Source organism: Lontra canadensis, unplaced genomic scaffold, assembly GCF_010015895.1.
Source record: "Lontra canadensis isolate GAN:19392208 unplaced genomic scaffold, GSC_riverotter_1.0 scaffold61, whole genome shotgun sequence".
Lineage (NCBI taxonomy): Eukaryota > Metazoa > Chordata > Mammalia > Carnivora > Mustelidae > Lontra > Lontra canadensis.
In genome coordinates, this window is record NW_022631055.1 from 7995121 (window position 1) to 8018081 (window position 22961).

A 22961-nucleotide genomic window follows, 5' to 3' on the forward strand; every position below is an offset into this window, starting at 1 on the left:
CATCATTTATAACAGCCTAACAATTGGAAACGAAAGAAATGGCCGGTAAAGAAATGATTGCACTTCACACACACACAGGGTACAGCAGCGAGGGGGTGGGAAGCACTGCCGTAGCTTATCCAGCCTCAGGGAAGCCTCAGGCATGGCTGGGGCATGGGAGAGCTCAGGAGCAAAGCAGCACTTGGGACTGGGTGGCCTGTGGAGGAGCTACAACTCACAGCTCCTGGAGTCAGTGGCTGGCCCCACACAGCGAAGTCTGACCACCGCCAGGGAGAGGAAAGCAGCGGTGGGCGGGGCAAACCTGGGCCTGTTTCCTGCACATCTGCTCGCAGGTGCGCAAAGGCACGTGGAACAGAGGCCGAGGACGGAACCCCTATCCATGTCCTGAACTTGAGGTGCAGAAACCCAGCGACTAGAATAGGTCTGCAATCTGGGGCTCCCTCACAGGGAAAGGTTGGATGAACTTGTTCATACTGAGGGTCAGGGGTGGCTCTGGGATGTCTGCGTAGGAAGGGCTTGGGAAGCACAATCTGCTTGGAAGGAGGAAGCCTCTGGGTGTGGGCAGAAGCCGCGTTAGCCTATCACGTACAGCATTTTTATTTGTAAATGGAGATTATAGCTCACCACCCTCTCTGCCATCCTCTGAGCTACCTCTGTTAGAGACTGGAGGCATAGAGATGGCCCTGCCTTATCCACCAAAGAAGAGCCTCAGATGGTGGGGTTTGAGCACCGGAGGTAGGGGCAGAAAACGGGACTTGATGGGCAAGGTGAGGTCGCTTGAGAGTAGAAAATCACGCTCCAGTCCCTCTCAGCAGAAGACGTTCTCGTCCAAGTGAGCACAGAGGTTGGCAAGAGTGGCCAGGCATCGCTTTCCAGGTTGAGAAAGCTGAGTGAGAAGATCACATGGGCAGGCATTGCTCTCTAGAAGGCCTGAGAACAGGTCACCTGTTCCTCCACTTGCTGAGCTGGCAGGAGACAGGGGTTCCCGGATTCGACAGCTAGCTGCTGTAGCCATAGCAGCACCTGCACAGACTCCGAATTCACCAGCCTTTGCATGTAGGGGTGATATGTTTGCCTTGGAAGCTGAGGAGTGTAGGAGGAGAAGTCAATCTGCTAGAGAGTGCTCCTTCCAGCGGCTTGCCCAGGGAAGACCCTGGTCCAGGGGTACACAGAATCTGCTAGAGAGTGCTCCTTCCAGAGGCTTGCCCAGGGAAGACCCCGGTCCAGGGGTACACAGCCTCTGGGAGGATGCAAGCCAGTGCGCATCGCAGAGAGCATGCAGTTGAGAGGCTCCTCGCATTCAAATGCTGATGGATGGACCTGGAGAATGCAGAGAAGGGGCTGTGGCCAGATCTGTGGAGGCAGCCCGGAGCTCTACCTACTGGGCCCTTTGTGCCACAGGGGCCAGCCACCTTGCCAGCTATGGGCAACGCAAGCAGCGCTGGTGTGCACCATGCTGCCCAGCTCCATGTCAGGTGCTGTGTTCAGTTTTTGGGTGGGAGTATGGTCTGGAAGAAAAGCAAGATGGCCACTCTAAAATAGCGGAAATGCAAGGCTGTGGGCCAGACTCAAAGTACCAGGGCAGGTATGTGTTCTCTTGGAGATAAGGTATCATAAAACTTAGGTTCCAGGCTGAGGGGGCTTATCCATACTGATACACCACCTGACACATGAGTTCAAACTAGAGCACAGAGGGTATGTCTAACATGGCAGCATTAAAATGAAAGAATCCTGTGAAAAGAAGCTAGACAGAAGTCCATACACCATACGATTCCACTTTTATGTGATGTTCAGAATAGGCAAATCCACAGAGGCAGGAAGGAACTCCGTAATGGGGAGGAGGTAATGGGGAGGTAATGGGGGTAATGGGGAGCAACTACTTAATGGGCACAGGATTTCCTTTTGGGGTGATGAAAATGTTTTGGGACGAGATAGTGATGTTAGTTGCACAACACTGGGATGGCAGTTAATGCCACTAAATTGCTCACTTTGAAATGATTAAAACTAATTTTTATGTTGTGCATATTTTACCATAATTTTTAATTTTTTAAATGATTTTTTTTCTTAAATGGAAGGGCCCTGGGGTACATGGGTGGCACAGTCAGTTAAGCATCCCACTCTTGGTTTTGGTTCAGGTGGTGATCTCAGGATGGTGAGATGGAGCCCCACTCTGGCTCCATGATCAGTGTGGAGTCTGCCTGAGAATCTCTTTCCCTCTCCCTCTGCCTCTCACACTCATGCTCACTCGCGCGCTCTCTCTTTCTCAAAATAAATAAATCTTTCTTTAAAAAAATGGAAGGGCCAGGGCACCTGGGTGGCTCAGTGGGTTAAAGCCTCTGCCTTCGGCTCAGGTCATGGTCTCAGAGTCCTGGGATCAAGCCCCACATCCGGCTCTCTGCTCAGCGGGGAGCCTGCTTCCTCCTCTCTCTCTGCCTGCCTCTCTGCCTACTTGTGATCTCTGTCTGTCAAATAAATAAATAAAATCTTAAAAAAAAATGGAAGGGCCCACTTGTTTTTCTTGTGTGACCTTGAAGGCAACAAACTCATTTTTTTTTTGAAGACTTTATTTGTCAGAGAGAGAGAGAAGGAAAGCATAAACAGGTGGGCCAGCAGGTTCCCCACTGAGCAGGGAACCTGATATGCGACTTGATCCCAGAACTCTGGGATCATGACCTGGGCTGAAGGCAGACACTTAACAAACTGAGCCATCCAGTGTCCCAGGGAACAATCTCTTGAGCTTCAATCCCCTTCCTCTGCAACACGAGACTCTCAGCTCTGTTTATCCTCCAGGAGTGGAGTGGGATGGACACAGGTATGGGCTCAAATCCCACCCACAACATTCACTTGCTATGGGACTTGGAAAGTTACTTAGGCTCTCTGAATTTCCATGTCACCATCTATAATTAGGGTATTGGAACTCCAGACTTTTTGATGTTTGAGTTAGAAACAATTTTTACAAGGAAACAAATGTTTATAGACCAAGCAAAAAATGTGCCGTGTGTGTGTGTGTGTGTGTGTGTGTGTGTGGTGTCTGGCATAGATATCAGAGCTCTCATTAAGTGAGAACTTCTATTAATTATTATTAGTTAATAAATTTTATTTGTTTATTTATTTTTATTTTTTAAGATTTATTTGAGGAGCACCTGGGTGGCTCAGTCATTAAGCGTCTGCCTTCCCTGGGGTCATGATCCCAGGGTCCTGGGATTGAGCCCCACATCAGGCTCCCTGCTCCGCAGGAGCCTGCTTCTCCCTCTCCCACTCCCCCTACTTGTGTTCCCTCTCTCACTGTGTCTCTCTGTGTCAAATAAATAAACAAAATCTTAAAAAAAAAAAAAAAAGATTTCTTTGAGAGAGAGAGCATGATCGGGATGAGTGGGAGATGAGGCAAAGAATCTCAAGCAGACTTCCTGCCACGCATGGGGCCAGAGGCAGAGCCTGAAGTGGGACTCGATCTCATGACCCTGAGATCGTGACCTGAGCCAAAATTAAGAGTCAGACATTTAACCAACCAAACCACCCAGGTGCCCTTATATAATAAATTATTTTAAGCAGAACAAATGAAGATGAAATCAAGTTGTAAATAAAACCCCTGGTTAAACCTAAGGAACAGAAGATGACTGGATGGGCTTGAATCGTTAGTTACATTTCATAGAAAAATAGGATTTGAACTGATGTTTAAGGGGAGCTGAGTTCTGAGCATGTGAGTCTGGGAAGGGCAGGATGGGGCACATGTGAGCAAAGGCTTTGGGGCTGGGAGCATGCTGGGCCAGTGAGAAAATTGGTCTGGCTAGAATAGAGTGTTGGGGACCCGTGGGGAAGGAACAGATGTTGGGTTTCCTTGAGTACCATGCCAAGGAGTTTGAACCTTATCCTGAGGGTACTGCTGAATCACAGATGGTTCTTGAGCAGGAGAGGAACTTGATTAATACAGTGAACATAAGGATAAATCCAGCCCACCCCATGCAGAAATATTTTGGAGGTAAGAGTCCAGAGGCATCGAGCCTGGCATCCATGGCTTTAACCCGGCAGGAGGGGATGTGACCTGAGTGAGGGGAACTGACCAGTCTTAGAAAGGAAGAATCCACACATGTCCTTCTGGGCTCCAGACTTACCCTACCTTATGCTACTTCTTGGCTCTAGGTACCAACAGCACAGATCTGGCTACTTCTCACCTGTGGGTGTTTTCCTGGAAAAACTTAGGGTGGTATCCAAGAAAATGATTCAGGGGACACATCCAGATGGGAGATGATGAGGGCACATCAGGTAGGACACGCACAAAGCTGAGTATGAGGAAGGGGCTGGCTTTCTGCAGGATAGGCTCAGCCCTACTTTTGTCAGTGTCGTTGCCAGACCTGAGTTGGGCCTGAAGCTCCATGGATGGGATGGCAGGTGTGCAGGCTGGCAGCCAGAAAAGCTCACCAATCCCAAGCAGCAGTCGCACAATGATTTCTGGCAGGAAGAGTGGGCAGGTGCTGATACTACAAGCTCATCACCACCTCCATATTTCCAGCAAGTGGCCCCCAATGGGGGGTACTTGCTCTCTCATCAACCAGAATGACTCTTGTTACAGGCGTGGAGCTCACCTAGTAGGTGACCATTTTATGATAAGAGATGTGGAAGCACATATACCCTGTAAAGACCTGGACCCTGAAAGTGACCCAACTGCTGAGAGCAATCAAAGATCCAAACAGATGGAGACAAAGACTGTGCTTATGGCTCACAAGACTCAATGCTGTAAAGATGTCAGTTCTCCCTAAATTGTTCCATAGAGTCAATGAAATCCCAATCAAAACCCTGGGAGGCTCTTTTGTAGAAATTGACAAGCTGATTCTAAAATTTACATGGACTAATCAAAACAACTTTGAAAAAGAGGAACAAAGCCGGAGGAACACTGCCTGACTTTATTATAAAGTTACTCAAGATGGGCTGGTATTGGCATAAAGATAGACAAATAGATCAATGGCACAGAATAGAAAGCCCCAAAATAGACCCACACATCTATGCACAAGTGATTTTCAACAAAGGTGCAGAAGCATCGCGGAGGAGAAAGAATAGTTTTGTGGTTTTTTTTTTTTTTTCCCATCAAACGGTGCAGGAACAACTGGAGAGCCAAATGCAATAGAATGAACTTCAATTCATGCCTCTCACCCTATGAAAAAGCGGCCTTGGAATGAATCATAGACTTAAATGTAAAGCCTACAACTGTAACACTTGTAGAAGAAAATAGAAGGCCTTGGGTGGCCTTCGGTGAGGCAAGGTTTTCTTTGCTATGACACCGGATGCATGAAAGAAACTGCTGAATTGGACTTACCAAAATGAAGGATTTCCGCTGTTTGTGGGGAGTTGGGCTTGCTCAGTTGGTAGAGCATGGGCTCTTGATCTTGGAGTTGTGAGTTTGAGCCCCATGTTGGGTGGAGACATAGCTTAAAAATAAAATCTTAAAAAAAAAAAAAAAGAGTTTCTGCTGTTTGAAAGACACTGTAAAAAGAATGAAAAGATCGGGGTGTCTGGGTGGCTCAGTTGATTAAACATCTGCATTCAGTTCCGGTCATGATCCCAGGGTCCTCAGGGGAGCCTGCTTCTCCCTCTCCCTCTGCTCCTCCTCCTGCTTGTGATTCTCTTTCTCAAACAAATAAATAAAATCTTTTTTAAAAAAGAGAATGAAAAGATAAGCCGCAGATTAGGTGAAAATATTGCAAATCACTGGTCGGATAAAGACATGTATCTGGTATATAACATGAACTCTCAAAACGTAAGAAAATCAGCAATGCAATGTTTTTAAAAATTGGCAAAGACTTGACAGACACTTCAAAAAAGAAGGCACAGAGGGCAAATAAACACAGGAAAAGACGCTCAGCATCACTGGTCATTGAGAAATGGAGATTAAAATCATGATGAGTGAGACCATTACATACCTATAATGGCTGCAATTAAGAAGGGGGGACCATACCCATGGTTAGAAAGGCTGTGAAACAACTGACCTCTCATACACCACTGGCAGAAGTGGACATGGTAAAATCACATTAGAAAACAGTCTGTTAGTTTCTTGTAAGCTAAACACACATCTATCATCTGATCCCATCATCCCACCCTTAGGTATTTACTCGAGAAACCAAAGCATATGTCCCTTCAAAGACTTGTAGACAAGTGTTCTTTGGAGCTTTATTTGTAGTAATTCCAAACTAGAAACACTCCAAGTATCAATCAACTGGGGAATGGAGAAACAAATTGTCACACCTACATATAATGGACCACTACTCAGCAATAAAAAGGAATGAACTATCAATACAACCAACAATACACACAAGCCTCAAAATAATTATGCCAAGTTAAAAGAAGCCACACACCCGAAAGAGCACATACTGTTTCATTCTAGAAAATGCAACTAAGGGTCCCTGGCTGCCTCAGGTCAGTAGAGGGTGCAACTCTTAATATCAAGGTCAGGAGTTTAAGCCCCATGTTGGATAAAGAGTTTATGATAAAATAAAACAAAAGAAAAAGAAAATGCAACTAATCTGTTGTTTCGTCTGTGATTTCCTGGGGGTAGGTACAGAAGGAGGGGCAGGAGGGGGGAGTTACGAAGGGGCACAGAGGAAGCTTACAAGGATGCTGTTCACTATCTTTCTGGTGGTATTTTCACGGATATATGCACATGTAAGAACTCAAGAAATTGCACACTCTATATGTGCGCAGTTTGTTGCTTGTAAATTATACTTTGATAAACCATTTGGGGGATAAAACAAACCGCCAAATTCTCTGCATTTCATGTGGAGTAAAAGCCAAAGTTCTTACCCAGCAAAGCTGCATGGTGGATGGCCCTACATTCACAGTACTCCCTCCTCAGCTTCCAGAATAGGGCCTGGAACACAGAAAGAGTTATGGAAGTGTTTGTCAAGTGACTACCTCAAAGGCCCACAATTAATCTAAGTTGTTTAATAATTATATTGTTTAATATATATATAATATTATATAATCTACATAATATAGATTATATAGATTATACAATAGATAATATATATTGTTTAATAATTAATAAGAACTTGGGGGTCCTCAAATGATCAAACATTGAGTTACTGTATGACCCAGCAATTTTACACCTAGATATATTCCCAAGAGAAATAAAACATGTCCTACAAAAAATTGTTCATAATTGCCAAAAGGTACAAATAAACCAAATGTCCAACGAATAAGGAATACGCAGAAAATCCATACCACAGAATGTTATTTGGCCATAAAAAGGAACTACATATTACAAGATGGATGAACCCTGAAAACATCACTCTAAGTGAAATCAGCCAGTCACAAGAGAGCCCACATTAAATCATGCTGTTTATATGGAAAGTCCAGATTAAGCAAATCTAGGGAGATAGAAAGTAGAGTTGCTTCTTGGGTGTTGATAGGAAGATGGCAGAGGATAGCTAAAGGGTACTGGGTTTCTTTTGGGGGTGATGAAGATGTTCGAAAGTTGTGATCATGGCTGTATCTATCTGTGAATATACTAAAAACCACTGAATCATCATTTAAATGTGTACATTGTATGGTATAATGATTATGGCTCAGTAAAGCTATTTAAAAATAAAGAACACAGTATCAGGGGAAGGCACAGCTCTCACTCAGATTTTTAGTGGAGGATAGTAAGCCCTTGTTACCGTCAGTTCACCAGTACGGTTAGGACCCTATCAAGGGCTCCCTGAGAATGGACATGACCCAATGCACCCAGCAGTGAAGAGGCCAAGGGCCCAGAGAGAGCACTGGAGTTGCTTAGGCCACATTGATGGTGAGCCCCGAATAGAGCTAGAGCTCATTCTCTTGGGACAAGCAAATAACAGCATGTCGCTTGCAGCCCTACAGCCTACAGCTGGGACTCTCTCTGCTTCCCTGAGCTGTACTGAGCTACATGATGTCCCCCAATTGCCTCACAATGATAATACCTTCTATTTATACCAAATACCTCTCCTCCCAGGAGAGCACCGTGTTTTCCCAACACTGAATCATTAAGCCAGCCAGACTGAATTGAATTAAAATTCACAGCAGCCACTCACAACAAGTCTCCCCCTTTCCCCTTCCTGTCCACTCCTCCATGCACTGCTGGGATGCTCACAGCAAAACAGGCAAGTCAAGAACATTGGTCTTCTACACAACTGCCCCACTTGAGGTACCTCTCCTCTGATCCTGCTCCAGACCAGGGGTGGGGGTGGGGGTTGTGTCACTCCAGGGCCCTTCTAGCATGGGAAAAATGTGGGAGTGACAGGTCTCCAAGTGTGACATTGCCCTTTCCATAAACATTTAAATCATCAAAACTCAAAGGTGAGGACTGCTAGTGATGAGATTTCAGGCAGCCAAGAGAAACATATTGAGGGTGCCACTAGAACTTGCTCTAATTCTTAAGCTATACCACAGAGGCTACTGTCTATTTTCCTAGGCAAAAGCTCAACACAGGCTCCTGGGCTCCATGGTCAGAGGGTTCTCCCCTGGGTTGAGCCTCCTGGCTCACTGGAGAAATGAAAAGGAAGGGACTCATGGGTTCTGCTAGCCCTTTCCCCTCAGTACAGATCCAACTGGCCCTGGGCAGTCCATAGACCTGGCCTGAGGGACTGAGAGCAGGGAGGAATCCAGGAAGGAACCTGCATAGGTCAAAGAGTGGACTGATGGATGGATGTCCCATATGCACCCCTACTACACACAGCCTTACCCTCTCTGTACCTTTATCCTGCTCTGCTAGTTGGCATTGTCCCTGGGGGCCACAGGGTTAAAGATGATGCTAAGAACATGCTAGGGGCAGGGGTCTCCTACGTGAGTGCCCACTCTTGACACTGCAACTCAGAGTCAAGTCATCAGGAGTGAGTCCTTCCTATAGGCACTGCGTGCCTACCTCAGGCCGCCTGCTGTGGGCAAAAGCACACCCCCGCCCTGCCTGGGCAGATGCGGAGGGCTGATTAGGAGAGAACCCAAGAGCGTCTCCCAGGGCAGGGTGGGGCCACATGGCACAAAATCCTCACGGGATGCAGTCCTAATTAATAGTTTTCACCACAGAGCCTGGGATCTCAGGGTGGAGAACTACTTAGGGGTCATTTACTCATCCCCCAACCTCCGCCTCCCTCATCCATCTCCTGAACCCCTTGTCAACATCAATAGCACTAAAAGAAGAACTCCAGTGTCCACCTTCTCCACTATGGCCTTGCGCACCCCCCTCTGTCCTTCATTACTAAGGCCTCTGGGTGCTGCCCATGGTCAAAAGCACTTACCGCATCAGTCGCCTTGGTAATGTCCAGACCTTGAGAGGATATCCAAGGGATGGGCTAATGGAGCCCCAGAGATCACACAAAAACCCATTTTTCAATAAGACAATTTACTGGCCCTCTGAAAAGCAGGGGTCTGTGGCATGAATAGAACATTCCCCAAACCACACATGCCTCCTCTCCCACAGAGAGAGAGGGTATCCAAGCATTGGCTTCTGTCATGTCATGTTCAAAAGACCAGTTCAAGAGCTTTAGATTTTCTATATGGAAACTTACAAAGATTTAGATGTTGAGAATCATTATGAAACTGCAATTAGAGGGGCGTCTGGGTGGCCCCCGTTGGTCGGGCATCTGCTTTTGGCTTGGGTCGTGGTCCCAGGGTCCTGGGATTGAGGCCCTCATCAGAATCCCTGCTCAGAAGAGAGCCTGCTTCTCTCTCTTCTCCCTGCTCGGGCTCTCTCTCACTACTCTCTCTCTCTCTCTCTCTCTCTTTCTCTCATAGATAAAAAGAAAAGAAAAGAAACTGCACTTAGAAAATTGTCATGTCTGTTGGATTTATAAGATTTGGGTAATAAAAATAATAGCAATAGAAACAATACACCTTACTCTATTACAGCATTTTGGGTGTGTCAGATATATAGTCATAAAACAGAGTGAATGTTTGATTAGAGTAACAGAATATCAGACAGAGGCATTCTCAGGTGGATACTTGGTATGCAAAGGCCAGGTTCCAGGACAGCTGTTTGCATGTGTACATAGACAGACACACACACAGACATGTACCTCAAATGCTGCTCAGCCCTCCAAGGTCCCTGGCAATGGGCACATGGGGGCACCCGGCCACACTGCTGTCAATGCAGATGAACTTGACAGCTATGAGCTGAGCATTTAAACAGGGAGCCACCTCCCCCAGAGCCCTCCGGAGTGCCAGCATCACTAGGGACCAGCTGTGGGAGCACATCTCATCAGGCATCTGCCAGCTGTGGGAGCACACGTCATCACACTCTGCAAACGGCAGCTGCAGGAAGGCACTGGTGTTAATGAGTGTCCCCTGCAGACGGCCAGTCAAAGCCAGCATGCGCACACCAAGTGTGGGGATGAGGGGCCAGAGAGGGTGGCTTGGATGACTGCCATGCCTCTGAACAACTGCGAAATCCCAAACTTTTATGGAAGGTTCAGAGAAGGGAAGTTTGGGAGCAAGGTGGGGTGGGAGGCACCTAGCCCCAGGACAGTCAGTGCGATCATCATCTACTCTCATTTGACACCTGAGAAACTGAGACCCAGAGAGAGGAAGGGACTTACTTAAGGTCACATAGTGGGCAGGCAGCAGATAAAGCCCAAGTGCTATGGCCCTGGCTTGACACTCTCCACGGTCATCAGGGCCGTCGTTCCCATGCCTTATGATAGATGGACCCAAAGGCTTGGGTCTGTGGAGAGACAGACCATTCTACGGCCTCGACCCTCCTTGAAATTCATCCCAAATTAGCCTGCCACTTTTCAGCACTGCTCTGGGGGAGGCCGCCAGGAGGAAAGTATGAATAAACAGACTGAGGGACATGGTCCAGAAGTGCCTCTCCCAACAGCTGGAGAGAGAGGCTGTTCTGGAACATGGGTTCTCAGGGGTCTTAGGGGCAATGGGATATGGCTCCTCCACTGTGATTGCTCCTGGGTGTCAGTCTGCACCATCAGAGTCACCACACCAGTCCAGGAATAATTCCAGACTAGTGACGACCATTCTCCTGAGGGCCCTGGGAACAGTAAAGGGCACAGCCTTGGCATCTCAGCTCTCCCTGAGTCACAGCGAACAATAAAAAGGGGATTTGTGTTCAGCTGCTATGGAAAAAGAATCTGGCAATTTCTCCAAAAAAGTAGACAAAGAATTAATGTATGACCCAACAATTCCACTCACAGGCACATACCCAAAAGAATTGAAAACAGGTGTTCAAACACTTGAACAAGGACATGTCAAAAGTCCCAGGTTTAAGTCTCATTTGCTTGAGCCAATGCCATGGCAGATGGATGGAGTGCACTGCTTGGCTAGGCTGGGTCTCGCCATCCCTATGGTGGGGATGGTGTCGGACTGAGGGTGAGATGCGTAGGACCTGCCCCACCCAAACCAGAGGCCTGAGAAGGGGAAAGAGTCTGGATGAGCAAAAACAGTAATATCCACTTCAGGACCATGAAGACTGTGACTTCTCATGCCCTTCTCGTTCCTGCTCTCCACCTCCTCCTGCCGAGACACTTTTGGACACAGCATGAGGGGAATGATTTCTGTGTATGTGGACCTGACTGCAGGTCTTCAATTCTTTGGCACAGTCCTTTTAGTCATACTCCCAGGATCACATTTGGATCAGACCATGTATCTTGACTCCAGGTTAGAAAACATGGTTAGCAGCCCTCGCAGCTCCACTGAGTATGTGAGATTTCTCCTAATCACCTCTTTGGCCACTGAACAGTCTTTGTTCTACAGGAACAAGTTGACCCTCTGGAGTTTTATTTCAGTGATGAATAATGGATCTGGGTCCAGGAGCACAGAGCTGGTAAGAGAGAGAAAACAAGAGTGCCTTTTCCCCTGTTCTTTCTCTCCCTGGGGCTGCCATTTTTCTCACACAGGGCTCAAGTCCTCTCCTGGACCTCCTTCTGCAACCTGTGGCCCACCCCGGATCTCCCTTGCTCCCTCTCTCTTGTGTACACAGTTAGAGCCACTAGGGTCCCCATTATAGACTCGGTGATGATCAACCAAGGAATATATCCAACATGAGGCATTCATTCCAGGCGGCTTCCATCTCCCAGGGCAGGGAGCGACCCACCTCAGGGACTCCACCCCGTCCCCACTCAGGTCCTGTGGCTGGATGAAGGAACACTGTAGGAACTGAGCTCTTCCAGAAGTAAGAAGGTGGGAGCAGCACAGAGGCAGGGAGAATGTGGGAATCAGGCCCTTTGTTCGGGCCCAAGTCAGGCAAACATCCAACTTACACCCAGAATCTGCTGAGTCTCTACAAAGCTCTTTTAAAAGAACCAACGCTGACCCCCATTGCAGCAAAGAAAGGAAGCCACTGCCTACTTACTTGAAAATTTAATTAACCATCTCTGTCTAGCTCCTTGCCTAAGAAACAGGACACTTCTCTCGAAAGGACAAGGGAGATGATTTGCAGTCTTTTTGAAATGTGGAAGGAATCCAGTGTCCTGGAGGACAGGACAGGAGGTGAATGAGGAATAGAGTTTTGGAGAATGCCTGGTAGGATGGAGAGGCTAGGAGCTGAAAACAAGGTTGACCTCTCTGCCTCTGCTCTGCTCAGCCTACTTAGCTTCACTCTGCTCCCCGCTGGCTCTTAACCCTTTAAGCAACCCACCTGGTCCATTCACAAACATATAGAAACAGTCCTTACAGACTGTTCCCTCTCTGTGGGGAAGAAAGCAAACTGCACAACAGAAAGCCTTTTACAATCACAAATTCACCTCTTGTGACAGCCTATTAATACAGATTTACCTCGGTGAGCTGTATCCTCCATCATGAATGTTTCACTCAAAATTGCATGTTTGCGCTGTTGCCTGCCCCACTAACACCAAAGCCCCGTGGACTCTATTTGTTGGATGGACTCTGGAGCCATGCTGCGTGGGTTCAAATTCCAGCTCTGCAATTTGCTAGTTGTGTAATGTTGCACAAAGCAGCTAACCTCTGTGCCTCAATTTTATCAACTATAAAATGGGGATGATAATAATACCTACTTTACAGGGTTGTTGTGAGGACTAAAAGTATTAACCTTTCTAAAGCATTTAGAAACACAGTACGTGCCAAGAAAATGTTCATTTAAAACAAATTACTAGTGAAAAAGAGGTGAAGAATGGATTTGAATAGGAATTAGTAGTCTCGTTGAGAAGCCAAACCACACATTTACTGATATTTTAATGGGGAAGGAAAAAGTAATGAAAAAGACAAGGGAAGGGAAGAGGGGGAACCTAAAAAATTCAGGAAGACCTGCCAATGTGAAATTCAGCTTAAACTTCACTTGGGAGGGCACAATGTCAATAAATGACATTCAATAGATAGATAGATAAGGGTGCCTGGGTGGCTCAGTGGGTTAAAGCCTCTGCCTTCCGCCCAGGTTATGATCCCAGGGTCCTGGGATCAAGCCCCGCATTGGGCTGTCTGCTCAGCGGGGAGCCTGCTTCCTCCTTTCTCTGCCTGCCTCTCTGCCTACTTGTGATCTCTGTCTGTCATATAAATAAATAAAATCTAAAAAAAAATAGATAGATAGATAGATAGATAGAAGTATAGATACAGATATGAAAGTTAGATAAGCTCCATGATCATTAGTCAATCCCAGGTACCTGGGACAGTTGTTCTTGGCACATAGTAGGTGCTCAACAAATGTTTCAATTGATATATTGGGGGGAGATTTAATTGGAAAAATTTTAGACAACCTATAATGTAAAATATTCCATCATCTTTGTGAAATTAAATATGTGTAGATAGCTAGGTAGAGTGAGCCAGTCAACCGAGCAGTGGAATCATTAAGATAATTAATACCAGAGGCACCTGGCTGGTTCAGTTGGTAGAGCATGTGACTCTGGATCTCAGGATCATGAGTTCGAGCCCCAGGTTGGGTACACAGATTACTTTAAAAAAAGAAAAGAAGGGGGACGCTTGGGTGGCTCAGTTGGTTAAGCAGCTGCCTTCGGCTCAGGTCATGATCCCAGCGTCCTGGGATCGAGTCCCGCATCGGGCTCCTTGTTCAGTGGGGAGCCTGCTTCTCCCTCTGACTCTGCCTGCCACTCTGTCTGCTTGTGCTCGCTCTCGCGCTCTCTCTCTCTCTGACAAATAAATAAATGAAATCTTTAAAAAAAAAAAAGAAGGAAAAAATGATTAACAACAGTAACACTCTGGGATAGAATTTGAGGTGGTTTTTGTTTTCTTCTTTTTTGCTTTACTGAATTTTTCTTTCTTTTTTTTAAGATTTTATTTTTTTTGTTAGAGAAAGAGCGCAAGCAAGGGGAGCAGCAGGCAGAGGTAGAAGCAGACTCATCGCTGAGCAAGGAGCCTGATGCAGGACTCGATCCCAGGACCCTGGATCATGACATGAGCCAAAAATAGATGTTTAACTCCCTGAGCCAGCCAGGTGTCCCTTGAACTTTTCAATTATTCTATATTAATTACACAGTATTTATACAGTCTTTTTTTTTTCCCTTTGGAAACCAACAACCTTTTATTCCCAAACTCACTTGGGGTTAACTCTTTCCCTGGCTAACACATCAACAGCACCTCTAATAGGATCTCGGATGAAGGTACAGACCTAACAAAAATTGTCTCCCCAACAAAGGAGATATATATTATATATATACACACACACATACGTGAGTGTGTGTATGTGTGTGTGTGTGTGTGTGTGTATGTATATATATATATATATATATATATATATACATATCTGCATAAGTATTTTTAAAACAGCGAAATTCACCAGTGTTGCAGGGAAAAAAAATCCCCATGTGATTTCAGTCCATAAAAAACAGCCTTTGGCAGTCTGTGCTGTGTTAAAAACTCCAACTCAGGATACACCTCAGAGGAAAGCATTTCCTCACTTAAAAAAATAAAATTAAAAAATTCCTCTTTCTCTTTCTTCCAGTTCAACTTCCACAGTTCACTCCTAGGAACACCCAGCGGATAACTGTAAAAACAAGCCCCAGTTCACTTCCCCCTGACTGTCTGGGAAGGCTCACACAGAGGTTCAGTCCTCAGGAATTTTCATCCCTAAATTTCTAGGCACTTGCAAACTGTTCTCCTGCTTCCTTCAAGGAGGGTCCTGAGGGCTGGGGCAAGGACCCAGGCAGCCAAGAACTGGAATGCCAGCCAGGGCAAAGGGAGGGGAGGCTTTCTAGATAAACACACCTGACACCTTACAACCTCAAGTCTAACCTGCCAGGTAAAAACAAGTAGCAGCCGGCTGTACCAAAGAGGTGCTTCTGTCCCCTTTCCCTTTACCATAAAGGTGATGGAAGAAGTCTCATGCCTATTTGACCTCCACTCTCTTCCATATACTGTGACCTCAGGTCTTAGGCCAAAGCCGTGTTGCAAAGACAGTCATATGGTCCCAGTGTAGAACCTTTAGTGCTTCTGTCTGGATCAAGCTGCTACTCTTGGCAAATACTTCGATAGCAGCTTCTAGAAAACTGCTCAGAGACAGTCCTCCAGCTCAGGGTCACAGATCCTTCCAGTTGATGGGATCCTTGCCAGACTTCTACAGCAGTGCATTTGTTTCAGAGAAATATCTACATCCGAAGAACCCTCTGTCCCCTCCCCGCGCCCACAGCGACAGCGGGGTAGGGGGTTGAGGGTGGGGTGGTGGGCTTACACAGCCTGTAGCACATAGTGGGGCTTCCTAAGAATGGCACTGCCTTTATTCTGAGAGTAAGAGCCCCAGAGCAAGAAGACAGGGGCCAATGGAGTTCTGACTTAGCCAGGACACAACCTCATCAGTAAATTGCTCTCATCCTCTCTCCTTACGAGAACTAGCCTGATGTGCTTGGACTATGAGGACAGTGTTGAGTAAAAGAACACCTTGCTTGGCCCACCCAGATAAATCTCTGTGAACAGGATGAACGAAACATCTATGTCCTTAGCTTTTTGTAAACGTTTTCTAAACTTGGTGGTTTAGAACGGGTCTTTAGAACTTGGTGGTGGTGGAACGGGTCTTCGAACCCTAAAGCAGAGCCCATGGGCTTAGATGGGTCCACCAGACGGATCCTGTCCCAGGGTGACAACCTTCATCTGTTTTAGGGCACACAACACATCTGGGTCCACAGAAAGACTTGGTATGTGGGTAGATAAACAGTGCAATGTTTTCTTTCCTCTGCAACAAATCCCATTAGCTTTATGAAATATGGTTTTCCCAACTCTGCACCCAGTGACATGTTCCAGCTGTCGGGTAAACCCACAGGTGCGCTGCATGCGGCAAGTCTGAGCAGGGTGGCCTTGTTCCTCCGGATGCAGACCAACTGCCCAGGGCTCAGCGGCGAGGAGGACGATGTGCTGGGGTTCTCCTGCCCGGCCGGGGCCTTCTTGGAGGGGCTGGCCACCGCATCCCTGCTCTCCTCAGCTACTGCCCGCCAGGCCAGTCTGAGGATGGGACAGCTCGGGACTGCGGGCACGTGGCTTCCTGGCAGGGCTTGGGGAGAAGAAGGAGCAGAGCGTCTTCTGGTCCATCATCTCAGAGCCCAAGGGAGGAGAGACAAGCTGCCCATTTAAAAATATGTCAAAATCCACTTGGGACAAATCAGTACACATATGGTCTTACCTACAGAATTAAAAAATCTGGGTCAGATTTTTAAATAAAAGTTGAAATAGATACTTAAAAATTAAGAAGTGATTTGGAATGGAAAGAGAGGGCCCACAGAGATGTTTAGACAAGAAACGCACAGATTTCTGGATGGACAAGAGAATTAGGAGGCAAGGAGTGGTCCCTAGTGGCCTCGTGGAAACTCCTCACTCTAGGATTCTGGGCTTCATTTCCAAGCTCCTTGTATCCAGATAGGCATCAGTGGCTTCATTAATCCTTGAGCATCATGCTGACATAAAGATGACAGGACAGGGGTGCCTGGGTGGCTGAGTGGGTTAAAGCCTCTGCCTTCGGCTCAGGTCATGATCTTAGGGTCCTGGGATTGAGCCCCACATCAGGCTCTCTGCTCATGGGGGAGCCTGCTTCCCCTCTCTGTCTCTCTGCCTGACTCTCTGCCAACTTGTGATCTCTGTCAAATAAATAAATAAAATCCTTACCAAAAAAAAAAAAAAAAAGATGGGGCACCTGGGTGGCTCAGTGGGTTTTAAAGCCTCTGCCTTCAGCTCAGGTCATGATCCCAGGGTCCTGGGATCGAGCCCCATGTCGGGGTCTCTGCTCAGCAGGGAGCCTGCTTCCTCCACTCTCTCTCTGCCTCCATCTGTCAAATAAATAAATAAATCTTAAAAAAAAAAAAAAAAGATGACAGGACAGGAGCACCTGGCTGGCTCAGTCAGTTAAGCACCTAACTCTGGATTTTGGCTCAGGTCATGATCTCAATGTCATGAGATCGAGCCCTTCATTGGTTCCACACTTTTATCACATAGTTTTGTACTTGACAGGTTCTCAGTAAATGTCTATTCATTCATTATTTGGGAATATACCAGGAAGCAGCAGAACAATCACAGACATTCTTAACAACTTCAACTAGAAATCTCAAGTAAGAACTATATATTATCTACAAGAGACTCACTTAAGATCCAAAGACAGAAATAGATTGAAAATAAATGGGTGATGGGGCACTTGAGTGGTTTAGTAGATTAAGCATCTGACCCTTGGTTTTAGCTCGGGTCCTGATCTCAGAGTCCTGGGACTGAGTCCCACATCAGGCTCTGCTCTCAATGGGGAGTCTGCTTGAGGATTTCTCTTCCTCTCCCTCTGCTCCTTCCCCAAAGAGCATACACTCTTTCTCTCAAAAATTAAAAAAAAAAAAAGTTTTTTTAAATGAAAGTAAGTGAGTGCAAAAAGACATTCTATTTAAATGGTAACAAAAAGAGAGTTGGAGTGGCTAAACGCCATATAAAACAGACTTCATTTTTTAAAAAATATTTTTATTTACATTCAATTAATTAACATAAAATGTATTATTGGTTTCAGAGGTACAGGCCTGTGACTCATCAGTCTTATATAATACTTATTTCTCATTATAGCCCGTGCCCATCCATCATCAACTTACCCCATTCCTCCACTCTTCCCACCCATCACCTGCCTCCAGCAACCCTCAGTTTGTTTCCTATGATTAAGAGTCTCTTATGGTTTGTCTCCCTCTCTGGTTTTATCTTGTTTTATTTTTTCCTCTCTTCCCCTATGATCCTCTGTTTTGTTTCTTTAATTCCACATATCAGGGAGATCATATGATAATTGTCTTTCTCTGACTGACTTATTCTGCTTTGCATAATGCCCTCTAGTTCCATTCACATCATTGCAAATGGCAAGATTTCACTTTTTGATGGCTGTATAGTATTCCAGTGTGTGTGGTGTGTGTGTGTGTATTTAGACACATATCACATCTTCTTTATCCATTCATCTATCGATGGACTGCTGGGCTCTTTCCATAGTTTGGCTACTGTGAAGATTGCTGTTATAAACACTGGGGTGCAGGTGCCCCTTCAGATCACTACATTTGTATCTTTGGGGTAAACACCCAGTAGTGCAATTGCTAGGTAGTAGGGTAGCTCTATTTTCAACTATTTGAAGAACCTCCATACTGTTTTCCAGAATGGCTGCACCAGCTTGCAGTCCCACCAACAGTGTAGGAGGGTTCCCCTTTCTCCACATCCTCGCCAACATCTGTCATTTCCTGACTGGTTAATTTTAGCCATTCTGACTGGTGTGAGGTGGTATATCATTGTAGTTCTGATTTGTATTTCCCCGATGCCAAATGATGTGGAGCATTTTTCATGCATCTGTTGGCCATTTGGATGTCTTCTTCAGATAAAAAAGACTTTAATTTTTTAAAAAGATTTTATGTATTTATTTATCAGAGAGAGAGTGCACATGAGTGCACAAGCAGAGGGAGCAGCAGGCTGAGGGAGAAGCAGGCTCCCTGCTGAGCAAGGAGCCTGATGTGGGACTCAATACCAGAACCCTGGGATCAAGGCCTGAGCCAAAGGCAGATGTTTAATGGACTGAGCCACCCAGGCATCCCAAAACGGACTTTAAATTAAAAATTGTTATGACAGGGGCACCAGGGTGGCTCAGTGGGTTAAAGCCTCCTTGGGTCATGATCTCAGGATCCTGGGATCGAGCCCCGCATCAGGCTCTCTGCTCAGTGGGGAGCCAGCTTCCTCCTCTTTCTCTGCCTGCCTCTCTGCCTACTTATGATCTCTGTCATGTAAATAAATAAAAAAATCTTTTTTAAAAAATTGTTATGGCAGACCAAAAGAGGACATTACATATTGAAAAAAAGGTAAATCCATCAAGAAGCTATAATAAACATATATGCACCAAGTAACAGAGCCCCAAAACAAAGCAAACACTGACAGATTTGAAGGGGAAAATGAGTTTTACAATAATAGCTGAAGACTTACATACTCACTTTTTTATTTATTTAGAGAGAGAGAGAACATGAGTGGGGAGCACAGAGGGAGAAGAAGCAGACTCCTTGCTGAGCAGAGAACCCTGAGATCATGACCTGAGCCGAAGGCAGACTCTTAACTGATTGAGCCACCCAGGTACCCCTAAATACCCATCTTAAATAATGGATAGAAAATCTAGACAAAGGAACAGTAAGAATAGAGGCTTAGTCAGTCCAAAAGGAACCCCTCCCCCAAATGCCAAGTGGAAAGAAAAGGAACATAATCAATCCTGTTATTGTAAGCACCTCTGTACCATCTGCAGCATTGCTTATCTATCACAGCTCAGACGTACTTCACCGTGAGGTGCCACCTTGAGCACCAAGGATACTCTCCTCTCAGGTCATAAGCCCAGGCTCAACCAACTCTAGTTCTCAGATCCCACAGAGTATTAGGGAGATGTGCCTATGGGAAATCTGGCATCAGTTACACCCTCTGCTACCAAAGCATTTAGACACTTGTCTGAGCCTAGCCTCCATTCTGACTCCTCATCCTCAGAATAATTTCATTTCAAAGGGACTTTTTCCCAGTTCTTGTGCTGTGGTTAGACACTGCCCTCTATACCTTTCCTCAGCATGGCTCTTTGACCTCAGATTCAGGGAAGACAAATCAGACATCTTTCCTTTCCTTCCCAGAAGGTCCTGGGTGGAATTGGTTTCGCACTCCTCAACCACCAGCTCTGTAAAACATGGTGTGAGGAAATGTTTGCCAAATCACATAAAACATAAAAGGTCTTCCTTTTTCCTAATTCTGGGAGAAAGAGCGAGGAGGGTTTCTGCCATTATACAACTCAAGTGACCCTTGACATGACAGAGATGATCAGCTTCTCCAGACCCGGACTTTATATATATATCCATTAAATTTATTTATATCTTGTTACACAACTAATTGCAAGTAATAAATAATAGAGGAGTTCTGAGATCAGGAAGATCAAAGAGTTTTGGAGGCACCCAGGAGATTCTGAATTTGCTACTTGGAATGCAGAATTTTTTATGAAAATTTTACCAACAGAGATTAATTTTTAAGAGAAAGTATTTTCTGGATCAAAATTATTTTATTCAAGTTAATTTAATAATCAATTTTCTCTTTACAGCAGCTAAATTTTCCCCAATTTTTACCATTTTTTATTTTAAAGAAATCATTGTCCTTGGGATCAATTTTTTTGTTTCTGTTTTTTCAATAAAACAATTGATCAACTAATTGTATTTGTATTTTTAATAGCTTTCTTGAGATATAATTCCTATCTCATACAATTCATTCATTTAAAATATACAATTTGGTGCTTTTTAGTATATTTGCAGTACTGTGTAATCATTGCCACAATTTTAGAGTATTTTTATCATCCTCAAAGAAACTTCCATACCCATTAGCAGTCACTCCCATTTCTCCTCAATTCCTTAGCCCTAAGCAACCACTAAATTATTCATATCTATGTGGATTTTCCAATTCTGCACATTTCTTACAGATAAAATCATACAATAGGTCATCTTTTAGTGACTGGCTTCTTTACTTAGTGTAATATTTCAAGATTCATTCACGTTGTAGCATGTGTCAATACTCTATTTCTTTTTATTGTTGAATATGTCATTGTATAGATATACCCCATTGTATTTATCATTCATAAGTTGATGGAGACTTAGGAATTTGATGGGTTATTTCTACTTTTTGGCTATTATTGATAAATGCTGCTATGAACATTCATGGAAAAGCTTTTATGTGGATATATCTTCCCATTAATTTGGGTATATGCATGGGGTAGAATTGCCAGTTGGGTTGACATTCCCTAATTTTCCTAGTTAATGCTCCTGCCATTTTCTCTTATAAAAAAGAGAGACATGGAAAAAGTGAAGACCCGTACCTGCTCAGGTGTCTTATCTGAAGTTCTCAAGGACACAGCAGAACCAAATGATCCTTTGGATTGAAATGATGGCATCAAAGTGATTGGATCAAAATACCCTACAAAGACAACTGACAGAATGGGAGAAGATATTTGCAAATGACATATCAGATAAAGGGCTAGTGTCCAAAATCTATAAAGAACTTAGCAAACTCAACACCCAAAGAACAAATAATCCAATCAAGAAATGGGCAGAAGACATGAACAGACATTTCTGCAAAGAAGACATCCAGATGGCCAACAGAAACATGAAAAAGTGCTCCATATCACTCGGCATCAGGGAAATACAAATCAAAACCACAATGAGATATCACCTCACACCAGTCAGAATGGCTAAAATTAACAAGTCAGGAAATGACAGACGCTGGCGAGGATGCGGAGACAGGGGAACCCTCCCACACTGTTGGTGGGAATGCAAGCTGGTGCAACCACTCTGGAAAACAGCATGGAGGTTCCTCAAAATGTTGAAAATAGAACTACCCTATGACCCAGCAATTGCACTACTGGGTATTTACCCTAAAGATACAAATGTAGTGATCTGAAGGGGCACATGCACCCGAATGTTTATAGCAGCAATGTCTACAATAGCCAAACTATGGAAAGAACCTAGATGTCCATCAACAGATGAATGGATAAAGAAGATGTGGTATAGATACACAATGGAATACTTTGCAGCCATCAAAAGAAATGAAATCTTGCCATTTGCGACGATGTGGATGGAACTAGAGGGTATCATGCTTAGCGAAATAAGTCAATTGGAGAAAGACAACTATCATATGATCTCCCTGATATGAGGGAAAGGAGATGCAACATGGGGGGTTAAGGGAGTAGGAGAAGAGTAAATGAAACAAGATGGGATTGGGAGGGAGACAAACCATAAGTGACTCTTAATCTCACAAAACAAACTGAGGGTTGATGGGGGGAGGGGGGGTTGGGGGTGGGGTTATGGACATTGGGGAGGGTATGTGCTATGGTGAGTGCTGTGAAGTGTGTAAACCTGGCGATTCACAGACCTGAACCCCTGGGGATAAAACTATATTATATGTTTATAAAAAATAAAATTAAAAAAAAATACCCTACAAAGGAAAAGTCTTTTGGAAAAAAGTTCTAACCTGAGTTGAGCTGTATATATGAAGAGCTAGAGAGGAGGAGAAAGAAGACAGCACTCCAGCAGAGGCCAAGCAAAGGCCTGATGATTGGGCTGAGTATGGATAAGCAGGATATAGCAGAAGGTGAGGCTAGAATGATTTTCTGGGAATCACATCAGCAAGGGCTTTTAATGGCAGCCCTGAGGGTTTAAAGACTAAGTTTTTACAGCTGAGGGAAGCCATGGAAGACTGTGATCTAGGGACATTAGTCACATGATCAGATCAAATGGCATGATCACAGCCATGACTGGCAGATGCAAGCTGGATGGAGCTAAAAAGGGAGGCATCTGAGATAGCAAGCCTTCATCCCTAGGAGGCTCCTGCAGCAATTCAGGGCCAAAGTAAAGGCTTTGAGGATAGCCAGCTGGAAATCAGTGACTTAAATATTGATTCAATGGGCAAAAGTGGCATTCATCATGGGGCTGGTCCCCTAAAGCACCCCATGCCTATGTACAGGGAACTCATCATTTTCCTATTATGTAAATTGATTAGATCATTCAGAGTTGAGATTGATGCCAGGGGTTTGCTGCTAATCAAGCTAGAATAAC

At 45.1% G+C, this 22961-nt stretch overlaps 1 pseudogene; it reads right to left on the reverse strand.

Annotated features, from left to right (window-relative positions):
• Positions 1-15439: 15439 nt before the first annotated feature.
• LOC116879473 lies at positions 15440-16446 on the reverse strand (annotated as a pseudogene).
• Between the last annotated feature and the right edge of the window lie 6515 nt (positions 16447-22961).